The sequence below is a fragment of the Lytechinus variegatus genome, chromosome 1 (genome assembly GCF_018143015.1).
Source record: "Lytechinus variegatus isolate NC3 chromosome 1, Lvar_3.0, whole genome shotgun sequence".
In the NCBI taxonomy this organism is placed as follows: domain Eukaryota; kingdom Metazoa; phylum Echinodermata; class Echinoidea; order Temnopleuroida; family Toxopneustidae; genus Lytechinus; species Lytechinus variegatus.
In genome coordinates, this window is record NC_054740.1 from 79,296,718 (window position 1) to 79,307,568 (window position 10,851).

The following is a 10,851-nucleotide window of genomic DNA, read 5'->3' on the forward strand; positions in this document are numbered from 1 at the left end:
TTGACAACGTGTTGTGCCACCCGATTACATTCACCTTTTATTCATGGAGGTTGGGAAAAGTTTGAATGGAAACCTTCCTGGATTATAGGCTACATAAATCTTCAAAGGAATGGAAATGGGTCCTATGACACGGCTCATTGATATCAACACTCTGCCTTCTGTTGAATTAACACCTATATTCTTTACAAATCATTACTGGCTGTAAACTATTGTAGAATTCATCAAACACAACTCAGAGAGATGCATTGTGTGTTAAGGCTGATGGAGCTGGAGTTTTATTTGTCAAAGTGATCTATGGGTCTGTATCAAATTAAAAACACCAATGTGCAAAGATGTCATTTTGTGGTTCAACTGTGAGCAGTGATACTTTGTTGAATATGTAATTTGTTGATGATCTTCTTTACATTACAGATTCACATTGTTGTTTGAAATGGCTAATCCCATTGCGCTTTGACCTCGTTGTGTATCGGGAGCTTCTAATTTTTTTTATCGCAGTCTGAGACATGTCACGCAACCAATAACTCCTGATTTTTCACTGAATTTCTATGAATATTCTGATTTTTTGAGAGGATGCAGAAGTAGGATGATTTCATCAATCATAACTCTCCCGGTGGAATTCTCCTGATATTCATCACACCAGCCAATCAAATATTGAAGAGGGGTGTTGGGTGGAAGTGTGATGAAATTGAGATTATTTGGCCCAATCCACTTTAAGGCATACCCCTATGTTTTATTTTTTTTCTAAATTGTATGAATGGATCCTTCAAGCTATATTCTTCCGAAGGATGGTAACGGATCGGTGGAATGCTCATATCTGATTGAGTGGAGATAAAAGAACAAAGGAGGAGTCGCTAATCACGCCGGCGCTGAGAGGAATTGGAAAAAGACTGCGATTTAGGGCAAAAATAAATAAACCATACATCCATTATTCATAAGTATTCTTCAAGGCTCAAGCCGCTTCGCACATTATTGCACGCTCCGCTTCCCCCCTGATACATTGGCTTTCGTCTCCCTGGTGTGGTGACATCCCCCGCCAATAGTCGGTGATAGATGGCGTTGCTGGTTTTTGGTGGTTAAGACGAAGACGTTCAGTTGACAAGTGGAGTGAGTGTATACCTTCTGCTGGCTGCTACCTAGGCCTAGTGCCAGCCTACCTCTCTCTCTTGGATTGCATATAATTGGAATATTTACCCCGGTTGGTGAGATTCACACTTGACACTACCCTACTTCACATTGTGTGTGGACGACGGGCTGGCTGGCAGGTGAGCCGAGCAGAGAAAAGGTAACAGCGCTATGTTTACATTCTACACAGGGAATGATACTTGAGAAATAGGCCACTTTTGTTGACAGTAAGGTTATATTGGATTATCACACACATGTCCTACACTTAGCTTGGGAATTATTCATACATTGCACATGCTCAAATATTGACACTGAAAATTGATCAGTTTTTTTCTCCCATTACAAATGGTTTTTTCCTCCCATCACAAATGTCATTTTTCAAACAATTCATCTGAATGCGATTATTGATTTGTAAAGAGTCACAGTGAAAGGTGGGTATAGGCCTGATCCTGTCATGCGAATAGGTTTGCAAAACAAATGCTTTACATTTCATCTTGATATACTTGTTTTAAGTTTCTTGTTTCTAATGAAAATTACAAAATGTATATTTACTGCATATTAGGCCTAGGGTGCATTCTGCAAGAATCATGAACATGTATACCATCATAACACAAAACGCGGGCATGAAACACCGGTTTCATTGGGACAGTACTCACTTTCTCTATTTATCCCTTGTTCTAAATCCACCCACTGTGCATTACAAACAAATGAATTTGACTCTAGTATTGTAGGCCTTTTCAGCATTTCATAGTTGAAAGACAATTTATTTTAGGTATGAGGCTTGAGCTAAATGTCTTCAAAACCATGTTTCTACAGTAAATAGTGTTGATTGCATTGGACGCAGTCGCAGTCATCGTCTTTTTCATTACTATGACATCTGGGTCCTGTAACACAAAGGCTAGCGATTGATCGTACGCTTGATTTCACGATTGATTGTACATTGTAGTCAATGCAATCAATTGTAGAAAAGTATTTTACGATCATTGCTAAGCTTTGTGTTACTGGGGCCCCAGATGTATGGTCTACACAGAGGCTTCAATAGCAATTTTTTTTATGTAGGGTCCGAAACTGTATGATGCTTTCACAGAAAACAATATGAGTCACAGCTTTGTTTTTCTTACCAGCTATGCCTGGAAGAAAATGGGGATCATCAAAGCTGAAAGTTTGACCCCATTTATTGAGAGGGGGTCATGACATTCTTGGTAACGACAAATATTGTTGCATTTTCATGTTCTTCGTATTGCTATTGATAATGAAATATGCATAATGTAAATATAGCCTGTTTACTATCTCATTAAATCAAAATATTGATTATTTCAGACAGCAAGTTTCAAGAAGAATAAACTAGAATGCATTATTAAAGGGGAAGTTCATCGTGAAGAAAAGTTTGTTGTAAGAAGAAAAAATAATTGTGAAGGTTTGAGGAAAAAAAAAAAGTTCAAGAAAGTTTTTAGAATTTAGAAAGTTTTGGATTTGTGATGTCATAAACGAGCAGCTGTCTCATATGTTACATAATATAAAATGCATAAATTATATTTTTTTTAATGGTTCGTGATGAGTTCTGTTTGCTTTCTTTTTAGAAACTGGTGTGAAATGATTTGTCTATTGATATACTGAAGGTACAGTAAAAACATTTTTCAATTTCTGAGAAAAAAAAATCACAAATCAACTAATTAAAATTTGAATAACTTATTATTCTTTGATAGATTTTTCTCAAACTTTCAGCAATATTTTTGTTATTTTTCTGTTTTTTTTTTAATTTAACTTTTTTCATTTAAATTTTCATCAATGAAGTTTATATCTACACAAAGCCTGATATATAATATTGGATAACTGGGACACATCTACAAACAAGGATGTGGTTTTGAATCTCTACCAAGTGCATAGATTTCTACCCTTGTGACAAGATCAAATAGGATTTCTGGGAAAGAATTATCCTCAGAGATGGAAGGAGATTTTGGTGTGTCTGTTTGGATGAGGGTTTCCCTTGAACTGATGTTTATCTTCATCCCATGGACTAGCAAGTCACTTTAGGTGGTTTCAGACCGCCTCGAAGTTCGTCAGTTCCAGGTATTCTCTGATACGGAAATTTACCCCGATCAGAAAATACCAGGTATTTTGGTAATGTGAAAGCAAACTACGCGTAATTTTCCCAAAAGAAAATACCCGCTAAATAGTAGGTACTTGGCGAAATTACGAGAACTTTCGCGGGGATTTTTCCAAGGTCGCAGGTATTTTGGCGATGTGAAAGCAATTTACGGGAACTTTTTATCCCAGTGTGTCGTTGGGCGCTTTGGGTGGCTGCTGGGCTAGTGATTTTGAATCTCGCGCCTTGCCTGTTTATCAGACCATACTGCGCATGCTCGAACTTCAGGAACTTATCCCGAAGGGTATGGTTCAGGGCGGTGTGAATGCAGGAATAAATTAATGGGTATTTTTAGCCTAAAAAAGTACTGGTAATTTAATGGGGATTCTTGTGATCGAGGCGGTTTGAAACCACCTTTTGTGCAAGTCAACAGTATTTTGTTAGACCATTCGTAATAGGTCCATGGTTAGACCCCATTCACAGTAGCATTTTGAGACTGATGGATGATCATTCACATTAGAAGGAATGAAGGATTTCTCCTGTGCTGAGAGACCAATGTCAGCACACGATACTGGTGCTGGTCGGACAGTCTCAGACCAGTAAAAATTGCTGTGGGCCAGTAACTTTTCAAAAATAGCCAGATTTACTGATACAAATGATATTTCTTCTCTTTTGTGAATTATAAAAATGGCTCTGACATCTAAAAGATGGCTCTCATGAATTATGTCGTGTTTGTACTGACAATAAAAGACAGCCAAAAAACTCAAGTCTTTTTTCAGGTTTTCCTTTATTTTTTGGACCATTAAATTTTTGATTTGGACCAGTAAAATATTAAAAACCTGGGTATTTACTGGTCCGACATGAACATGTTGGACCAGTAGAAAAAAAGGGGTTAGTGTAGGAGCCCTGCCAATGTGAATGCCGAATGCTAGTCCAGAGGATCACTTGTACGTAATTGATTCCTTGATCTCGTTCAGTGTTCCATCACACTGGACCGGTTCCCATTAGACCGGTCCTGTAAAGTGACTTAAGTGTGAACAGGGTCTAATATTAATGTTCTATTTCCAGTTCCGGACAAGTTCCCCAAAAGTGTTCATTTTAGCTTGTGCAAGCAATATTTGATTCTCTGCAATATCAGATGTGCAGTTAAATCCAATTTTTACCCCTCTTTCCCTGATGGTGATTATCAGTTCACCTGTCTCTATGGTTGTATTTTTAACCCCTTTGGGCCCCGTATTCTGAAGTCGGGTTTAACTTAAACTCGGGTTTAAAGTTGTGGTCTAAGTATGGGTAGCCAAAAGTATCAAAATTTTTATTGAGTTGTAATGTATGTTTCTTATGTTTACTGTGCTCTTTCCTGATTCATCGATGGTGAAGACAATAATCTATTTATACTTCCTAGTTCCTACACAATTATGAATGATTTGAGAGCCGAATGAGCTGAAGTACATGTATGAGATCTGTACCGTTAGTGATCATGTAACAATTGGCTGTCCATACTTAAACCACAACTTTAAACCTGAGTTTAAGTTAAACCTGACTTCAGAATACGGGCCTTGGTATCTGTCCACTACATGAGGTACTCGGGAGGTGTATGAATATGTGTTATGATCTTATTATGTAGCCTTATTTGATCTAATTGAATTTCTCAACCTAGCAAATATATTTCTGTCTCTGTTGCATTTTCCCTTAAATACCTTTCAAAGTTAGTAATAATTTTCCAGTTTTCATGGGAAACCAGTTATGTAGTTGTTTTCCTTTCATTGCCATTTCAAGGATTGTAGTGATTCTTTTACTTTTTTGAGAATTCAATGGAAGCTGCTAGTGCACAAAATAAATACAGTACTATGATAATGATATTACTATTAGGATGTTTATTTTGTATGATATTAGGGGTATGCATCAAGGATTATAGTACTCCAACCTCAAAATATTCTCACTTTAGTCTGAATAAGGTATAATTCTAACTCTTAAGGAGTTAGTTTCATTTTTTATTTGTCCGAAGGGGCCTTGGAAAGCATTGATTCATTCTTAATGAATGTATTTTATCAATCAATAATTGAGATACGGGTCAGAAATCTGCACTGAGCCACATTACAACTCATCCATGTTAGTGTGTTGATGGAGCAACAATACAACCATGACATAATATTTAAGAGAGATTTACGTCTATCAATTAGGTTACATGTTGAACAGTATGAAATTTTTGCATTCATCTGGCTCAAAAGTAAATCAAATTTATATGATTGCAATTTGCAAGCGGATGAGATAATTTGATATTATTTTCATCAGATTTTTTTATAATCGAAACCATCTTTGATCTGTATGATAATCTTAGAGCAATCTTCATCAAAGTGGTATGTTGGAAGCCATGCCTCCTATATGGACCAAGCAGTAGGAAGTATCAAAACTGGCAAAAGCATATTATTGAAGCAGGCTATTTTTATAGGTATTAATGATATTATAATTTGTGTTATTTCTATTTTAATAAGCATCACATGTCCTGGAAATTTAGTAATAATCCAAGAACCTTGATGATGTTAAATTGTGACCAGTATGGTATCTTTTTATTCCATTTATGTTCATAGGTTTTGATCCTCGGAAGTATAAATGACTAATCACTTTCAAGGAACATCATCTGGCTCAATTTGAATTCATACCAGGCATGTTATAGATTTCTGAAAACAGTATCTTAGGGAATTAGAATTGTAAGGACCCAAGTACAATTTATTAATTCTGTTATTCATGGCTTAGAGAATTTGAATGTATTGATTTTCTGGACACAGATTATTGTTGAGATTTGTGCTATTCTTGTTGTTTTTATTGAAGAAGATACAATCAAGTTTTTCGTCTTTATATCAATTTTAGAATAGTTAGCAAAATGATGTTTGAAGTTTCCATATCTGGCAGTTGCACCCTTATGCCTCTGTATATCGAAAGATCTGGCACTCATTACAAATGCTATATCCTCATTATTTATTGCTTGCCACATACCAATGATTCTTCTCAGTATTATTCCATAGTCACATCTTTTATGATCAACAACGATGGACGTCAAACATTCTATTAGTTGTAGATGTCAAACGTTTAGACGGTTAATATGTCTTAGACGTCAGACATTAATTTCCTCGTAAGTTGCCATGTCTGTGCTTGAGATTCCATATGCAAGGTTTATTAAAGCTGCACTCAGGCTTCAACTACTGCAGGTGAATGACTGAAAGGCATCTAGGCCTATCCTATTTTTTTTCATGAATTTGAAATCAATTTTGTACAAGGATACTTTAGGCCTTCATGCACCTTTCTGATATCATTAATATAGACCTGTTTTAAGAACAAGTCTGAAAGCTAGTAATTTTGCGGTATAGATAGCTAGGCATATTATGACCCTTCTACATGTACATCTACATTAAAGCAAAACCCATGAATTTATCTGGAAATAGACAGAAAAGATCTTGACTTGATTGATTTTTTTCCTTCCGTTCGTTCCTTTTGTACTATTTTGTAATGAACATGAAAAATTGATATTAGGCCTATGTTTGCTTTCCCATTGCTCCAGTGTATTTTTGCCCTGGACTGCAGTGCATTTCCCTGTTGATCTCAGCAAGTAAATGAAGATGTATTGTAAGGCAGAGGAAGTCATGAAGCTATCACAAAAAAAAAATGAAATTCATGTATGGGATTTAGTCAATAAGATGAAGTTGATTAATCTATGAATAGAGAACTGCAAGATTAGCTGGAGCCTGAGGAGGGTCTTGACACAAACAGCCGAGCAGGATAATTGATGAAACACCTTGGCCCAGATCATGTGCCATGACATAGTTCTCCATATACATCACTCTGTCATGCTCTCACATTCTGATTTATTCCACACCATGGTGAATATTTCCTGTCATGTCCTCATTGGTGTGATGATCATGTCTGCATTACCAAGGAGACACATTTATTATTACAGTACTTCCAAATGTATTTTCCTGTTGCATCAGCAAGATATGAATGTGTTCAATCAATTTTTTTTCCCAAGCTAGAATCACAATCCAAAGTTGCAACTCAAAATGCGAGTGCAAAAACTAGTTTAGTTTTGCCAAGTGTTCAGTCGCACTGTTTACCACTATTTTTAAGCCCACCCACAATGCTTAGCAGATCAGTAAGCTTGACCCAGGAAGTAAAGGTCAATTGTATGCAATACATATAACATTCCCGAAATGGAAGATGGCCTTTTGTAGGATTATGATGGAGATCCCCATTATTTTCAAATGACTTTTAATGTCCATGGTTTGCATTTATTGCCTTTCAAATTTCATGCTTGCATATTTTTACAGTTGACCCCCCCCCCAAAAAAGCGAGTGAAACTGATTTGGAGTACTGTAGGTAAACCACATACATGTACATGTAAAAAAAAAGTGTCCAACCTACAATTTTGTGCATGTAATACACTTTGCATCTTTGAGTGAATCACATTAGTGAAATAAAAAAAAATCATCTGCTTATGTTCCCCCTCCCTTCCCCCTCAAAATCCTGGATTCCTTATTTCTATAAAGTGTAAATTTAGCAAAATTAGCACCACAGAAAATTTGATCGAATGGTGATGAACAGTCCAGACTTCCTGTCGTACCATGGTAGTACATAGAGTAGGACCTTGGAGGTTCATGGCATTGGTGAGCTGATGTAGAGGGGATTATGAGTGGCACTGTGTCCAGCTGATTAGCACAATGATTGATTTAGCCCCACCTTCCCATTAATCCCTTTCAATTGGGTAGATTAGCCTATAATCCCCTTCCTCTATCCCACCTGTCAAAAGGTGTTAAACCATTTATGCCTTCCAGTGACCTGATAGAGTTTAATTTGAGGTCAAAGAGGAAAAGTTAATTGACCCTTGATGAGACCTAAGCCCTTTGATTTATTTTTTGTATCAGCATGTTTCTTTACAATGCTTTTTCGTTTCATAGATTTTTCATATTTTGCCACCAATTTGTACTTATTTATGAAACTATGTTTTGAGTGAACAGATACATAGATCCTTTAATCCAAGACGATCTAGATGCTTTCTATTGATTACCTTTGGAGTATATAGGACACACCTGAGGTTATTTGTGGTTCATTCTGTTGCAGAAGCTACCCATGTTCCTTAATGTCAGATTTAAGTATGGTTGATTAGTTAGCAATTATAATTCACACCAATTATGAGATGATGATGCACTACTTGCTGCGCTGCATGCGTACTTATACCATGGTCACATTTGTTCTACGGCGGCCGTACGGCGAGTCGAAAACAGCCATTATATTCATTTTTATTCAAACCACCTATATTTAGCTGGTACAAAAATGTTAAAACGGCTGTTTTTGATTCGCCGTACGGCCGCCGTAGAACAAATGTGACCATGGTATCATTCTTGTTACCTGTCAAATAGGTTTGAAAGTTAATTATTGAAATACATTAGCCTGTAATTATTGTAACTATTTTGAATTTTTGTCTTAACCTTATAAAACAAAATATAAAATGAAATTTCTCTCTCTTTTCATGTAAAAATCCATAGCAATTGCCAAAGTAGTAGATGGATTTGATTTAAAAAAAGAATCTTTGAACATCATGTTTTTGTTTGTGTTGTGTTTTTGCACAAGTATAGGATGTTTACATGTTTACGATATCGACAATATTATGTGTATCATTCATTAAGTGTACCTTTATCAACTAATCATAAAGCATTGGCAATTCTAGATTTAATTTAATCCTGAAAATGATAAAAAATTGACAACAATTAGTGCCATTGTCTAGAATGAATGAATTACACCAATTTACATTTGAAATTACCATTTCATATATTTGGAATTTAGTAAATGACCAAAGTCACTTCATCAGCTTGTTGTATGTGGGCATGTATGTAATTTCTTTTGTCTATCAGAAAAAAAACCTTTGCAGGATGCTCTTAGTGTGAATTTGTGGGATAAATTGCTTCTTTTGTACCCTTTGAGTTGAAATATTTAGAAAAATGAATGATTAAGAAAAAAAAGAGATTTTTCTTATTAGGTTGATCTGCATATGAACCCAGGAATCTGTTATCCACTGAACAGTTTGAATTTGAATCATTGGTGATTTTTAAATTGGTTTATTGAAACCTCTTTGAATGGTTCACTTGAAACAAGCATGATATGGACCTACTAGTAGGTCTATGATAAAAGCATAATTTACAATTACAATTAGGAATACACGCATTCGTGGCATAGAGTTGACAAATCAACTGTCCCAGATGCCTATTTTTATGTCATATCTAGGTTGAATTCTGCGTATAGTCTGTGATTGGACGCCTGCAATAGTCCCACATGCACATCCTTATGTTATATCTGGGTTAAATCCTGTGTAAAGTCTGTGTTCGGAGGCCCAAATTTATTTATTTTTCTTATCTACCCCTTTGGCTCTTCTAAATACATGAAAGGGTTTATATGTGTACTTTGCGTAATTCAGGTTATTTGTAAGGTCAGAGATTATGTTTATACAGGAGATGAGATGAGAATAAAATGACATGTTGGAATTAATGTCCTTAAACACAGCTGCAGGTAAATGTTGAATGGTTACAATGTAATATTGGATAAGAAATAGAAAACTAATTTATTAGCCCATTTAGGACAGAGTAACTGTCTATTGACCCAAAACTATTTGATGCAGTTTGATAATTCTGACAAGTTTTATAAGAATAAAGAAAATTAGGATCTGTTTTTTTTTGTTGAAAGTTTAACAAAGATTCTCAAAATTCAGTTTTGCCATCTTATTGTAGGGTTGACTTTTGAGGCAGATGGTCACGTAATCAATTTGCAAACAAAATAAATGAATCCTTTTGAACTGAATGTCTTTGAAAACCATGCTTTTAAGGTATTAAACTTTGTGGATAAAACACGTCCTTATTATGTTATGACCCCCCCCCCCCCCCACTCCAAGAAGGGTAGAAATATAGGCCTACATGTATACTAAATAATTGATGGTCACATCATGTTCAGGTGAATTTGTGTTCGATGGATCTATATACATGTATAGACTTAGGCTACATCATCGTTTTTCAGGAGTTTTAGGGCCTGAAAGTAAAAAAAAAAAAGGATTAATTTCAGGGTTGGTTATTACTCAAATCAGCCATCTAGGCCTACATGTATACAGGTAGATAAACATGATCATGATGATATAGACCTTCTGTCTAGACGCTGACCTTACTTCCTATATTAAAATCCAAATATTAAAAATCCTTATATTATGAAAAGGATGGCACTGTCCTATGCGAAAGTAAAGTGAATACTTGATAATGATGCTCTAATACTTGCTTATTTGGACCAGATAATTATGTTCACATGAAATAATCCAAGCAGATAGTCCCCCCCCCCCCAATATAACAGTATTGTGAATTTAGGCCATGTCATAACTACATGAACTCTCTTTTTTTAATTTAATTTTCCCTGGCAATACCATTTTGAAAATAAAAGTGCTTTTATGTTGTATCAGGGTATTATGATGTCTCTTTGATGTTGCCCATTCTTCATCATTTTTTTTAATCAAACTGTCAAAAATTTTCCTTTCCTTTTGGAAATATAAAAAGTTAGCTTACAAGGCATCCCCTTGTCTGGTACTTAAGGTTTAGTGATGCCACAGAACCTCCCAAGCA